The 15,204-nt window shown below is 44.9% G+C and overlaps 1 long non-coding RNA gene across 2 annotated transcripts in view; it reads right to left on the reverse strand.

Annotated features, from left to right (window-relative positions):
* Positions 1–1,185: 1,185 nt before the first annotated feature.
* The window catches only part of LOC138915692 (uncharacterized), a 170,535-nt gene continuing 156,516 nt past the window's right edge, over positions 1,186–15,204 (reverse strand). The window contains exon 8 of one of the 2 annotated variants that reach the window (XR_011421806.1): positions 1,186–1,606. This is a non-coding gene — a long non-coding RNA (uncharacterized lncRNA). The remainder of the gene's footprint in view (positions 1,607–15,204) is intronic. The other variant, XR_011421805.1, reaches the window with a different exon arrangement.

Genomic DNA, 15,204 nt, shown 5'->3' on the forward strand with positions numbered 1-15,204 from the left:
CAAACTCTTCCCACAGACTTCAGGCTTAGGTCCAAACTGGCTGGACATCTCCAGTTGCCTTCAGCAGAAGAATGCGCTCATGATAAGGGCCCAGTGTCTATGATTTTTTTCATGGTGATTTGATAAGGTGGTTTCAGATTACAGTCTGGCTTCCTGGGGTGATTGACCATGGGGATAAAGTATGCCGATAACACCAATGGGTGCATTTCCAGGTCAAGGTCACTATATTTCTCACGTCCAATTAATGGTTAGTTCCCCCTGCACCTGCAAGTGGTGAGAGTTGATCTCAGTTCTGATAACCCAGCCTCCACCAAGGGTGACACCTCGGGCTCTTGAGAGAGGATCAGAGTCAGCCACCCCCCTCTCCCATGATACTGCGTGGCCATGTCCATCAGTCCTTGCTCTAAGCTGACCTCCACTTGTGCCCATTCTGAATCTGAGCCCTTGATTTAGAGAGGACTGACTGTTGATGAAGGGGCGGAGCAGGCCTCCAGTTCCTCTGAACTCAGTGTTTCCAGGGCACACGTGAGCCATGAGGTGGCTCCACTCCTGGTTGAGAGGGCAGGCTCCATTCTCATACACGTCACTCGGAATGGGGCAACCCCTGTAGCTGTGTAATGTCAAGGCCCTGGGAGAGTGCTAGGAGGCAGCCATCGGAAGGAGCACGCTCCTTAAACAGGTTTGATGTGAACCAGCTCTCAAAATCGCTGCCTCTGGTTTGCAGCATCCTGACCACGGAGATGATGCACAGCCCTTGCCTCCCTCTGTCACACCTCTTGAAAGCTTCATCTGGGCCTGGAAACTCAGAGGGGCCAGTGGGGGGAAGTCTGAACCAGGAAACCTGCCTTCAGACGTCCCCTCTGTGACTTACCAGCTATGTGACTTTGGGAGAGTGGAGTTGATTCAAGGCTCTAAGGCGGTTCCCATCAGAGCTATGACGAGGAAGCCAGGGACAGAGGGCGCAGCCAGCGAGGATGGTGTCTTCACAGTCCTCAGCTGGGCCCTCCTCATGTGGCTCCCTCCGCTGGTCCCCTCTGCATAGCTGTCTCCTTCTCAACTTTCAGGCTCATCTGTCACCTCTCAGAGGGGACTTCCCACCACCCGCTCTAGGGAAGCTGCCCGCTCCAGTCACTTTCTAAATGGTTGTTCTGTTTGATTTCTCAAGAAAATATGAATGGCAGCTATCACAAACTGGAATTTTTTAATTTATTTATTACATTTCCTACTTATGTATTATCTGGTGGTCTGAAAGTTCGAGGTCTATCTCAGACCTAGAAGTAGAACATGCTTGGCTCATAGTAGGTCCTCAATAAACATTCATTGAATAGTGAATGAAGGAATGATCCAGTTGACATCACCCGCCTGAGGCTGGGGTGGCCTCGGGGCTTTCAAGAGCCTGATTCTCAGCTTCCAGTGCGTTCTTCTTCTTGTCACCTTCTCCTCCAATCCCTTTGTCAATGATGGAAAAGCTGAGGCTCCTCTGCTGGACCATTTCCACTTGGAATCAGGGAGCTCAAGACAGTGCTGGGTCCTACAGTGGCCCTGAACTCCTTCTGAAGAGCCCATCCGGGGTACAGGCCCCCAGGAGCCCCGAGAGCTTCTGTCCCTACAGAAAAGGAGAAATCCACAATGTTAGACATGAACACCTCACCCATAAAAGAAGTTTCTTCCCATGGCTTCTTGGAGCAGTGTGGTCACGGCAAACAGACCTAGGATGTTCGTCCTCCCGAAGCCAACCCCACAGAGCAAGGCCAGGCGCCCAACCCTTCTCAAAGCTCTTCTTCCCTCAGATCTCATTTGATTGTCCCCACACTCATGAGGAAACAGGAGTCTAACACATAATGTGGCACATGCAAAATCCTACTAGTATCCAGGGTCATCGCTCCCAGGTCTGAACATCCCCCAGGAGTTACATCCAAAATTCCAGCTGGCCAGGAGCCCTTGACCAACTGTTCTCTGTGCACCTGGTCATCTTTTCTCTCCACCTGCACTGCAGCGCCTGAAGGCTTAAGTTGGGGGAACCTCCTTCGGGAAAGAACTTGCTCCGAACAAGAGCTGACCAGACCAGTGAGCCACCTTGTTGGCTGAAATATGCATTCATTTTGCAGTTTGGTCATCTGGGGGAAGGTGGGGAAGACGGGGGGCCGAGAAAGAGACAAACAAAGCAGAACAGAAAAGACACACATCTAGGAAGAAAGAAAAGACATGGGGAAAATAAATGAAAAAGTAGTTTGAGAGGAGGATGGGGAAAGAAGTCATATACAGAAGCAAAGAAAGATTGAGGGAGAAAATTCACTGAGATCCTTCAAAAACCTCTTTGTGGTATGCGAGGGAGTGAGGGGCTGTGAGCTGAAGGTGAAACGGCGCTGGCCACTTGGCCTGAAGGGGTTGTGAGTCTCACGTCGCGCCCTCTGCCATCGCTCCACAGTATGGACCACAGACGCTCCATTGCAGCTCAGATAACCAGCAGGCCAACGCTAGAAAAGCCATCCTCAGATGCCACGATGGTCATCAGAGTCGTGTCACACAGAGTCTCGAGGAAACCCAGCCTGTAGGCTGCTCTGGTCCCTGGTCCGAGATTTACCGAGCACCTTGAAGGCTTCCATTTGCCAGGCGGATGGAAAGAAACTACCGTGCTCCCCTCTTCCTGTCCTCACTGCTTCTTAGCCAAGTATGGCCCCCCAGCCCCACCCTGGTCTCTTGAGAAGCCAGTGACCCGAAGTCATAGCAAGGAGCCCATGCCTTATCCCAGATGGGCGGGCGCAAGAGCTATCCAAGGTCCCCACTTGACGTCACTCAGAAATCTGAGGTAGTCGGTGCTTGGGTGACAGTAACATGGAGCTCCAAGGGTCATGTGTGTGGACCACACCAGACTTCAAGTCCAGACCAAGAGCCTAGAGGTCTCTGGAGGGAAAGTGCTCACACAGACCCCCTTTACCAATGAGAGGCCGCTCTTTTCTCCATGTTTTGAAAGGGCTTTTCATAAACACAGACTCCTTCATCAGCAAGTTTGAATTTATAAACAGTTACTCTTATTCAGGAAAGCAGAGATGAGCAGTTTTATATAAAAGTTACATCTCCATTTAAGAAAGAATATATAATTCCACATTCTACTGTCCCTCGAACTTTATTCTCGTTTATGTAGATCTTAATACAGTTATATAGTCGTGGGGCTAACGTCCCCTCCGGATGGTAATGAGGTCCTCTCGAACCCTTTAGCTGCTATAAAGTATGCAGAAGTTAAATGCACAGATGGAAAAAAATTTGTCTCAATTTTATACTTCTGCAAAATGGTAATTTTGTACTTAAAATGTACAAGATGGATGTTCAGAAATATAGGCTGATAGCCTAAATTATATTTGGTCATAATTTATGTAGTACAGTCCCAAAGAGATACAAAAAGGCAGAGCATAATTTATCTGCTGGAATCAGCGATAGCTTTGCTAAAACTCCCATTTATTCCATCCCCCATAGTTTTAAGCAGCCTCAGTCCTCAGGGCTCACTCTATTTAAGTTCCCCATACTGCTGTTTGATCACATATTGTAGTCTATAATTTGCCTATCATCTGAAGCAAATTTAGGTCCCAGAAGTTATGATCTCTACATAGCAACCACTTTATTTGGTAAATGCAAAATATTTATAGCAATATAAAACCAGATGAAAATAAAATTCCTATAATCATTGGAACATACACATTTTATCATTGGGGCTCATAAAGACCATTAGAGAAGGACTAGCATGTTGCCTAATACAATTACCTCCGGACATGTCCTCGAATTTGCTGATGCTTAGGAATCAGAGAAACTTTTCCTCCAGCATCCCCTCCGTCTTGCCAATGGGAGGAAATACCAAGCATAGGCTCCACATCGAGTGACCCCAAAAGAAATTAGATGAAAGGTTGGGGTCAGGTGAGTCATCCTTGGCACCTCGGATGTGGAAAGGATTTTCCAAGGAGAAACACCAAGCGGTTGCTTGGTGAGGACACACTTCTCTGGACAGGTTCACCCCTAACCCACCCACCAGGGACTTTGACTGAATCAAGGAACATAGCTCATAACCCCATCTTCAAGCCAAGAGCAGTGAATTCCTACATTGATCAGATGACATGGCTTCTCTCTGAGCTTTCTCTCAATGCTAGTCTTCTCATACCTCTAACTCTGTCTCTTTGTATTTCCAAAATATTCATTTGGAGATGTTCAGGCTAGAACCCACAATGTAACTGAGACACAGTCCATCGCTAGCTCCTTTGAAAAGCAACTAGCTCTTCAAAAGAACGTGAGGAGGCAGAGAAAAGACAGACCCCAACTGGAATGGGCATTTGAAAACCAGAGGGGATGACATCAATATGATTAACAACAACGCGCTTGTTGAGTGCCTGCTCCATGTAATCTATCTATCCCTCACAACAACCCTGCAAGGCAGAGCTCGCCATTCCTATGTTATCAGTATACAAATCAAGTCCTAGAAAGGTTGCCCAGTCAAGAAAAGGGTACAGGTGAAACCAACACCCAGGAGTGATGCCATTCAAATCAGTGGCCTCACCTAACATATTTTTCTACAAGCCAACACAGGACACCAAGTTTCCTAAGGCACCTCTGCAAGAATATTGCTTCTCCATCCTTGGACCTCTCTCCGCCCACCTCAACCCCCTTCCATCCAGCTCTCAAGGTTGCCTTCAGCTGAGTGAAGATGAAATAGAGCCCCAGATGCCTCTCTCCGATAAAAACTTCAACTGAAGCCTCATATATTTTGTAGATACTAAAGATCTCATGGCTCTTTGAAGACGAGTGTTAGTATTAATCATTGTGGTTGTTCAGATTATTTCCTCTTTTTCAGCATCGCCCAAACCCTCCCACCAAAGAGTCACCATTCCTGTGTCCTAGGCAGCCAGATCATAAACGATGCGCTGGATTTCTTTAGAGACTTCCTTCTTCCTTGCAACTTCTCTCCAGCTGCAGCTACCTCAGTCTAAAGGAATATCCCCTTTTCAAATCATTTTCATCCCAAACGTGTTTAAGTACATATTTGATAGAATTCTGTTCAAATCCAAACATTATTCTACAAGGTCTATTTTAAATAGTGTTTTTTCATACATCACAGTGAAAAGAGAGAGAGAGAGAATGACCCACAATACGTGTGTAACCAAAAATTAAAGAGGACATAAGGAGGGCAAAGGAAATACTTTGGGCTAATTTATCCCCTGGTTCTATCAGTGTTTCAAGACCAAATATAGGCTCCTAAGTATCGGAGTGGGAAGGAACTCCAATGCACCAGAACTGCTCATTCTACAACGGGAGAAACAGAGGCTCAGGACAGAGAAGTAATGCCCCAGTATGGAGAATAGCTTGAGTTATTATCTGGGTCTTGCTTGGTAGCATGTGAACACTGAGTATGCTCTCAAAAGGCAATAACTATTGCAGTCAGGTGCAATTTCAAGAATATCTGACATACGGGACCATCCATGATGAGTCATTAATCCCTCCTCTAGGCTGGGAGAGAAAGACTTTAAGGCAAGCCCATGGGAAGAAAGTGGATCTTATTTGGCCGCCAATCGGCTCGCCTCCCCAAGCAGAGGCTGAAGGAGCAGGAGGCATGCTGACTTTTGTCAAGAGCCTGCATGCCCGCCACCTGGTTTGTGCTCCCTTGCTCTGCCTTCAGGCAGTTCTCTGGGCGGCTCCATTGCACAGATACAGTACAGGTGCCGTCCCATAAAGGCCAGGTGCTTTCCCAAGGACACCCACGAACAGAGCATAATAATATATAAATGCTACCATGCAGGTTATTTTTAGCAGGAGAAACTACTAACGATACCTTGGGGAGTAGAAGACAACATTCAGGTTGAATCTTGAAGGACGGGATGGCGTTCGTGGGCAGGGCTCCTAAGACCTCAATACATATTTGTCAATGATCACAGTCCAAGGAGGGGTCGGATGTGCAAAGGCCCAGAGGAGAGAGGCTTTAAAACCCCACAGGAAGTGCTTCTCCAAGTGTTGAGTAAAGGGGCTGGTCGTTCATCACCTTCTCAGGAACCATTCAGATCGGCCCTGCCTCCCCACAGCCCGGCAGCCAGGAGCGCCTGACGTGCAATATTACAGAGTGCCAGAATGGGAAAGGCACAGCATCAAATCAAATTCTCTTCTATTTTAAGTTGAGTGGTGCACCAGTTCAGCTTTAAAACCTAATTTCTTAAAAGTTTCCGAGGGAAAAAAAATGTCCCTTTGCAATTGGAATGGAGTCCACATAAATTAACGGGCCAGCTCTATGTATCCATCTTTCAGAACTTTCCTTGATTGTTCGTTTTAATCAAGCAGCCCACATTCTTTGACTTTTCATCCTTCACTGCCCAGAATGATGCACTGCGGCTCCTGATGACACGCAAATGTTAATTTTGTGCAAGTTCAAACATCATCGAAAAAGGGCCTATTTTAAAGACTGCTTTGCAAACAGCAGCTGAAAATGAGGGTGGACTGAATCAAACACGGCCAAGAAATTCAGAGGAGGCAAGGCTTTGGTCTTACAGAAGCTCACAAGTTTTCATCGCTGATCCTCAATGTCTCCAAGGCCCAGAGTAGAATCATTGATTTCCAGAGCCAGAAGGGAACTCAGACATCATCCTGGCGCTACCCAAGGTCATTCTGCCTGGTAGCGGGTGGACTAGCCAATCTTCGGCAAACGATCCTTTCATAAAATGTGAAACTCACTCATTTCAAGACCTTCTATCATTTAACAGGTTTCAGGAAGAGTAGGGCACAATCACACACACACACACACACACACACATTTAACCAACTTATTTTAGACCCCAGGTCTGCCCCAATCACCCACTACCCCTACCCTCTCTCCTTCTGCATAGGATTGCCTAGGGAAGGGCACAAGAGTGACAGCTGCTCATTGCAGCTGCAAAAGGAAGTACATGCTTGAATGAGAAGCAGTCATCCAAGTTCTTCTCTAGAACTTGTCAAAATCACAAGAATGTGCACATGGGTCTGGTCAAGCAAGATTCCCATTCATATCCAGCAGTCATTTATTGAGAGCCTACTTCGCCAGGAGGCCCCTTGCCGAGTATTTATGTGTCTACTGTGTCACTGAATACACCTACACACAAAAAATTAATATGTATCACAGTTATAGAGCTTTCACATTAAAATAGAATGGAGTGAACCTTGCAAGCAAGGAGGACCCCCTCAAGGCCCCTGAACGACTGCAGAGACTCAGTTTCTCTCCATCCCTCTCAGTGACTCTCCACCAGATTACTGTGTTTTATTTTCTTCAGAGCTGAAATGAACTGAAACATATCATCTATTTGTCTCTGCCCCACACGAAGCTCCATCAGAAAAGAACCTCATCTGTATCAATCACTACTGCATCCCCAGAGCACACAAAGAAGATTTTTGAAAGAATGAATGAATGAATGAATGAATCAATGAAAAATTCTAGTCTGTCCATCACCAGCATTCTCCGAAGCAAGATCTCGCTGTGTGAAGCCCTGGGGCACAGAGGGCAGGCGTCGGAAGGTCCCCGAGACTTGGAGAACCATGTCACAGCATCATGGCCCTAGAGAATAAACCCAGTTGAATGCTGTGGTCCAGGCCTCTCGGTGGCCTGGCCTCTAGAACACCAGCATCCTGCAAACGAGCCATCAGCAGGGACGATCGCCAGTCTCCTTGGCCATCGGACTAAATTGTTCACAGTGGCAGCCCATCTTCTGAAAGAACAGGCAAGACACTTCCACTGCGACATCAAAACAATGACTGCGGCTATTCCCTGAGCGATAACAGCCGATCTGAAAATGCAGGCCATGTTTCCTTCAGCTTATAATAATTGTGTTCTGTCTTTTAACCCTCAAAGTGTTAAGTGTCGTCATTTCCTCTGGGGATGAAAAGATCTGGGGTTAACAACTTTCTCTTTTAAAAATTCATAAAGGTGCGAGCGAACAGCAGAACATCCAGTGGCTACACGTTGGAAGACGATAAGGGAGAAAAAAACACCACCACCGTTTGCCCCCACAGGACACTTGGCAATTAACTCCAGCTATGTCAGCAATTTTTTGAAAAATTTCCTAAACATGGAAAAGACTCATCCTCACCATATGAAAGACAAAACCACTGCAGCGACTCTCCCATGCATTACAATGTGTGTGTCTTACTTCTTAACCAAGCCGCTAATCACGCAAATTATTGCAACTAATTACATCTGAAGGTCTAATTAATTCTTTCAGTACCACATCATTTAGTACGCATTCACAACACAGCACCTGTTTTGAAAATCCTTGCAGTTAATTTGTTTATAAACAAACACTATTTGCATAAAATGTTTAATGAATGGTTTAACAGTTAGTACAATACTCCAGTTTTGTCTTAGTGGATTTGAGGTCATCAAAGGCCACGATAAATTAATTTTAAACTATACAAATTAATTTAAATAGAATGTGTGAATTTCTCATTAATAAAGGAAACATTTCCAACGTGTTAATTAATATCTCTGTAACAGGCTAATTACTCCGTGCACAACAAGTACATCTTGCAAGGAGACCTGAAAGATTTGGGGGGCAAAGGGGTGGGGACTATTTTAAAGCTGCAAAAAAAAAAAAGTGCAATTCAGAAAAAAACATACAAAGCCCAATTATACTGAGGCATTCACTGTTCAGGGCAGGCAAACCAGGAAAAGAAGCCATCTTCTTATTTTATGGATTCAACACATTTCAGTCCTCAAGAACGGGACAGGTAAAAAATGTTTCTATCATGGACTCTGCAAAGATGGTTCAAAGATGCCTGCCTTCTGGTAGAAACACACAATTAATGAAAATATTAGTTCTTCTGATGGTAAAGATCTCTCCTGTGAATTCAGGGCATATTGGCAATATTTGTGCCCCAATGGTAAATATAGATTTTATTAAACAAATCTGCATCTTAACACCAGAATCTGAGGCTCAGCCATCATAATTTTCCCTGTGGCAAACCATGGAAAGACACCTCATGTCGAAACTAAAGAGGAACAACATTACTGCTCGGCATTGAGCACAGCCCTTGCAAAAGCCATCACTGAAATATGTTCACAGCCCTAAAGTTTGTTTCTGATTTGCAAGCATTTTCACATTTGATAAGCACCTGTTGTAAATTTACATCCACTCAGGAAGTATTCTTATGATAGGAAGCTGAGAATTGTAAAGCATATTTATATTCTTACCCTCGTGCGGTGTTGCCGCTTAATGCACAGGCTGATGAAATCACTGGCTGCACAGGACCCAGAGGGATGTGCTGCACCACCTGGTTCTCACCGCATCCACCCCCGAGGAGCCATCGGTCCCTTCCTCCTGGAAGAGGTTTCATCAGCACTCATCAACAAGCACTTGGTTTCTGGTTGAAGTCCACTGACTTGAAGAATATGTGTGTGTGCGTGTGTGTGTGTGTGTGTGTGTGTATGCAGGGTAGGTGTGGGGGCAGAATGACAGATAAACAAAGAGAAGCACAAATACAGACTTCATAACCCTTCCTTGAGACCTGCCACCATCTATCCAAGAAAACAACGGAAAAATAAGTGGGAGTCTCTTCTCCCTAGAACCAGGGGGAAACAGGCATTGACTCAGCCCCTGATTGGACCCAGATTTCCAGTCTGGTGCCGCTGCCAAGAAGGGAACACACTGGCCACCCTGCCACTCAGTTCTGACATTTCTTTGGAGGCACACAGAGAGTGAAACTGCCCAAGCAACCCACTGCCAAGCTGCCCTGGTGAGCCCAGGAGGGTGTGAAAACCCCCTTGCTTTGCTCTTTTGCCAGATCAATGACAGCCAGCATCACTGTCCCTGGGGCCCTGAAGAGGCCTCAGCACCCCGCGGTCTCACCGCCCCTGGCTCCACCCAAGAGGCGAGCCTTTCCCGTAAACCTCAGGCATCGGTGGGTGACGCAGTGGAATGATGGACCTCAGAAAAGGCTTTTAAAACTCTTTTTATTCTTTCCAAGTTTCCCACCAACAGCTCTGCAATAAAAATTCAGTGCTTGAGAGACAAACATTTCAAGAGTACAGGCTGTGATGAAGAGAAACGAGCCTTTCCCACTCTATCTATCAGGACACAGACGTAAGCTGCTTTACCTCCAAAATGCAAACAAACAAACAAACAAAGAAACGACGGTTGGCACGGCGCTCAGGACTACAGGCCCATTTTCACGTGGACGTCCCTTTTGGAAAACGAGACTCAGGAGAGTCCAGTGAGGGATCCTGTGCCAACTGGGAGAACCGAGGCACGGGACACAGGCGCTTGGCGGGCAGAGTTTGCATTGCGGGGGCAGTGGGCTGTTAGAGAAAAAGCTTCCATCCCAGAACAGGCAGGAATTGGCACCCCACCCTGCAATAAAAAAGTCAGAGAGCCTTGCAGTGGAGATGGAACCCAGGGAACCCCTAGAGCCGGACGCCAAGGCAGCTGCTGGGCACAGCGAGGCCGTGTTGAAGCCCAACTTGGTCTCTAAGTTCTCTCCCAAGTCGGTGGCACAGTACGCGCTCCTGCAGCCCCTCTGGAACGAAATCATTCCCGGATCTGGAGCCTGGCTTGTTCTCTCCCCATTAAAAATCACCAGCATTTCGCAAATAAAGGCGATCACCATGTGAAAAATTATCTTTTAAAATGGAGTTTAATTTGCATATAAGGAACGAGAGATTTATGACGAGCAACATCGTCCAGTACTGCATCTGCCGAGCATCAGTCGTAATTTAGATTGTTTGTGACTGATCTTAAATTCTAAAGCTTGCAGAAGATGAAGTACTCTGTTGCTGTATTATTGTCAGGAGTCTAAGACTTACCAGAGATTTATTAGTAATCTTATCACAAACATGTCTCAAGTTTTTGCTTTTAATATGTGCCAAGCTCCTCTGAGGAATTTCCTCACTGCAATTATACTCCTCAATGCATGCATTCTGAAGCTGAGTTGATTTCCTTCCCAAAATAAAGCGACCTATCATTACACCACAGCAGCTCTTGTACATTTTTCCTCTGCTACTTAATAATCAATGTATTCATCATTAAAATCTGAGCCCCGAAGCAATGGTTTTTAGCATATTCTAATGACTAGCGACTTGCAAATTACAATGACCTTTCATGTACATTCTGTAAGCACCTTGTTCTAATGTGTACTGTATTTATAGTTTGCCAATACAAACTAGCCAAAGATTGGATAATTACTGTAATCTATTAGCTCGATTGCTTTCCCTGCTCATTTATAGCATGTGCCACGCAGGCCATTTTCAAAAGCTGGCCTATCTTTCATCTCCCGCAAGCTCAGAAAGTAAGGGATATACTTCATCTTCACAATATACACACTTACTAATGTCTGAAGAGCGGCCCATCTCAGCTCAAGGAGGTTTCAAAAATAAAGAATCTTCCTTCCTATTAGTGTCATCATGCTATTTGTGACTGACAAAAAACACCACTCCAGGAGTGTAAACTTTCGTTGAAGAATGTCAAGGCCAGTTCCATCTTCTGCCCATTACCCTGACCTCCAAATAGCATTTAATAAGATCTGCTTGTTTCTTCCCTTTGAAAGAAAAAGATAAAGGCACTTCTCTTAAACAAGAAACAATTTTTTTGCTATAAGTAAATGTTTTGAGTGAAGCATTAAACTTTTTTTCAGCACGCGGCTGTGACTGGGGAGCCGATAAGAGCCGTGCGTGGAGGTACGAGCTCTGGTGGCCTTCTGACCCTCCGCGACGGTCTCTTCCAGGCGGTTACGGATAGATAGCATTACAGACACTGGTAATTAAAACAACACTAATTTTGTCTCAGTGGCCACGCTTTGTTGTTAGGAGCCATCTATCATGGCCTTCACGCATCACACAATGAGAAGACATTTGTCTGCGCACATTGTGCTTGGTCAACGGTTTTACGGAGCTCCCCGTGTACCTGGACGCCCCGGCACTTTTAAAGACCTAGTGCTTTCATTTCTACTCTGGTGCTCTGATTAATAAAACATTTTGCATGCTTAGTCAAAACACGCGGCAATCTTTCCACTACATATATCCATGGGTGAAAAAACAATGTTAATTTCTTTCCTTTTAGAAAGAAAATAACAACAACAACAAAGAAATTCTCTTTTGGATTGGAAGATAAAGAAGAAATCAAATATGGAAATATTTGCCTTCTCTGTAAAACAGAGAACAGCCTCATGGAAAGCATAATATTAAGATGCACACAGAGTACAGAGCAGCTCCTTTAAGACTACATATATTTTTGACTATATGTGTTGTTGATTCTTTCCCGAGCATCCATTTGCTTGATTTATGGACGCTCGATTTCACTTCACCTTTTAGTACAAGATCTACAGTTACCTGAAGATTGATAGCAAGTCAAATGTTTTTATATTTTGGTAATAAAAAAAAAAAGAAAACATCTATTCCATAGGCCCTTATAGGAAATTAGGGTAGCTGAAATGCACACTGACTAGTTCTGTTGCAGTAAGCTACACGCAAACTGTAATGGTGCATTTCAAGGGATCTTTAACAAGTGACACAAACAAGAGAAGAAGCAGACAAGACCATTTAACTTCAAACTCCACCGAAGAGGGCCAAAACGCAGGCTTCCTCCAGCAAGCCCAGCCGGCTCCTGTGTGGCAGTCTTCATCTCTCAGCGGAAAAGCCACCCCCTCGAGACTCTCCAGGCACCCCCCAAAAGCATTTTTTATCAAGTGGCTGAAAGGTGGGAGTTGTGAGAAGTCTGTTCTCCATTCACAGCCGATCACAGCCCTTTTTCCCCTTAGCTGCAGACACACATGTACTTTCAAATATTAGCTAGAGCTCCAGCTTCCACAAGCCCCTAATTGCTCTCTCAGGGAAGGTATCACAGACGCAGTATGGATGACACAGATGTAGCTTCAACTTTATGCGGGCAGGAATCTTTCATCAAAGCTATTTGCAAAGTGACACGACTAGTTATTAAAAAGTACATTTTTATGATATTCCTTAGAATTTGCATTCTTCAGAAAACACGTGTGTTTTTTAATGTGGCCACAGAAATGTTGGGGTAATTTGGTCATTAATGACGTCTACAAAGGAAAGACACCTAAATATTTTTCAAGCCAGTTTAATAAATTTGAGTGCTTCGGCCAATAAAAGTAACCTGATAATTTAAATGAGTTAATATTAGCACATCTCTCTTCTGGCTGCTGGGAGCAGTCTGACTACTGTCGTCCAGCAGAAAAGGCCAGGACGTGAGAGTTCATGTGGTCCTACCTCCATTTCTAGTCCTGATTCCGCTGGAACAAATGGGAAAGAAAAACTTACTGACTTTTGGCAAACTACAAAGGTTAACTCTATTCATCACCGAGGAACGGATGCTAAGTGCTTTCTGTCTGTCCATATATTTCAAAGATTTAGAAGGCACCTGGTGGTGTTCTCGGGATAAAGACGGGAGTGTTCATCTTGGCACATGCAAAGCATCTCTTGCAGTTTTCTCTTTATATTGCTGGTACTATTGAAATCCTTTTTGGACTATAGGGTTTTGGAAACAAGGTTATTTTTCACTGATATAAAAAGCCAAAGCTTTTCCTTCTTCGGACCTTTCATGAGTCTTCTAAGGCAAAGGAGAGGGTTTGAAAGTGCTGTTAACCCTTGCAGGAGAAGAGCTCAGTATTTGCAAAGGCAAGGACATAATTCTCATCACCCATATCGCAAGGAAACGTGCCTCTCCCCATACCAGTAAAGCCTGCCCTGGAGAAGACTTCCAGAGACTGTTGGAAGGTGAGCTCAGAGGAGACACAGGTGAAAGGAACCAGCTGGCCCGGTTCTTCAATCTTAACTCTTAAAGCAACAGCTGCAAAGTTGAGAGCCCAAACTGCAGGGTGACGCGTGGCCGGAGAGGGGAAAGGGCGAGGGAGTCCAGAACCCGACAACCGCGGCGGCACCCGGAGCCTTCCCAGCGCGGGCCCCGCCGCGCCGCGCCCCACGACGGATCTCTTCACTTTCTATAACTCATTTGCATGAATTTACTTTTTTGCCTTAAGAGGTTGTTGTAATGTGTGTTAAAACACACAGTGCAATTTTATCTCCGTAATATCACAAAAGAAATATTATGTTAGTATAAAGTGAAAAAAAAAAGAAGAAAGAAAGAAAGAAAAAAGAATGCTGCGAAATCGCCAGCTCCGCTTGCAGCAAAGCGCTGCTCAAAAGCGCCACCCAAAGGCGGGAGGGTGTAAAGGCACCCGGGGAGGGATCGTTTTTGTTAATTTCAGCAATCCGCGTGTAAAAAATGACAGCGCCACGCGAGTTGACTGAGCCTTTTGATTGAAGTGACTGATTGCCTCCGCTGCACCTGCGGAAAATTGATGACAATGCTGTCTAAACCATTCATTAGGATTTGGAACTTCACGCGATGAATGCTGGATTCATAAATTTGCTAGACATGTGTTGTAGATAATATGACAAAGCACTGTTTCCAAATGAACATTTCTTTGACCTAATTTTATCGAAATCATGCAAAGGAATGAAAGAATATTTGTGCCCAAACTCTGGAAACAGCTGCAACTGAGGCTCGCTCGCTGGTGCTCTCTTTCTCTTTGTCTTTCATATAAATTTAAGTGAAATATATTTGGAAGATATCTGCTGGTTTGGTTTAAAATATTTGTTAGAATGACAAAGCATTTATTTTTACCTATTACGAACACTGTTACTCTCTGCCAGCTGAAGGAAAATTATTTTAAGGATTTTCAAGCCCCAAATTTGCTAAATGGAACACAAGTGGAAAACAGATTTTTAAAATAATACTAATACTGTCATTTTCACAGACATCTCGGGAGGAACCATTTCGGTACCAACTGGACATGCATTCTGTGAGAACCAGACCGACTGCAGGCTTTGAAAGGAGATGAAATTTCCCTAAAATATGGACTCTTTGGGTCAAAAAAAGGTGAAACCGGGAAAAAATGCCATCTATACACATTTTATATAAAATTCCCGACTTGCTGTTGGTTTTAATGTATCGAAACGCTATCAATATTGAATGAAGCTTTCTCTGAGTGTCCACAGAAAAAAAAAAGAGGTGGCTCTGAGGGGGAAAGAGGACCATTTTCATACCTGGCTTGCTTAGCCGCACGCAGGAAGAATGGGCCGTGTCTGAATCCATCTCCTGGAGCAGGTATCCCGCTGGAGGGCTGAGTTGTTAGGAAAGAGTTTCATTTTTAGAAAAAGATACCTGATACGAATCCGAAACCGCCTGCTGTAGA

This window comes from Equus caballus, chromosome 10 (genome assembly GCF_041296265.1).
Source record: "Equus caballus isolate H_3958 breed thoroughbred chromosome 10, TB-T2T, whole genome shotgun sequence".
NCBI classification, from domain to species: domain Eukaryota; kingdom Metazoa; phylum Chordata; class Mammalia; order Perissodactyla; family Equidae; genus Equus; species Equus caballus.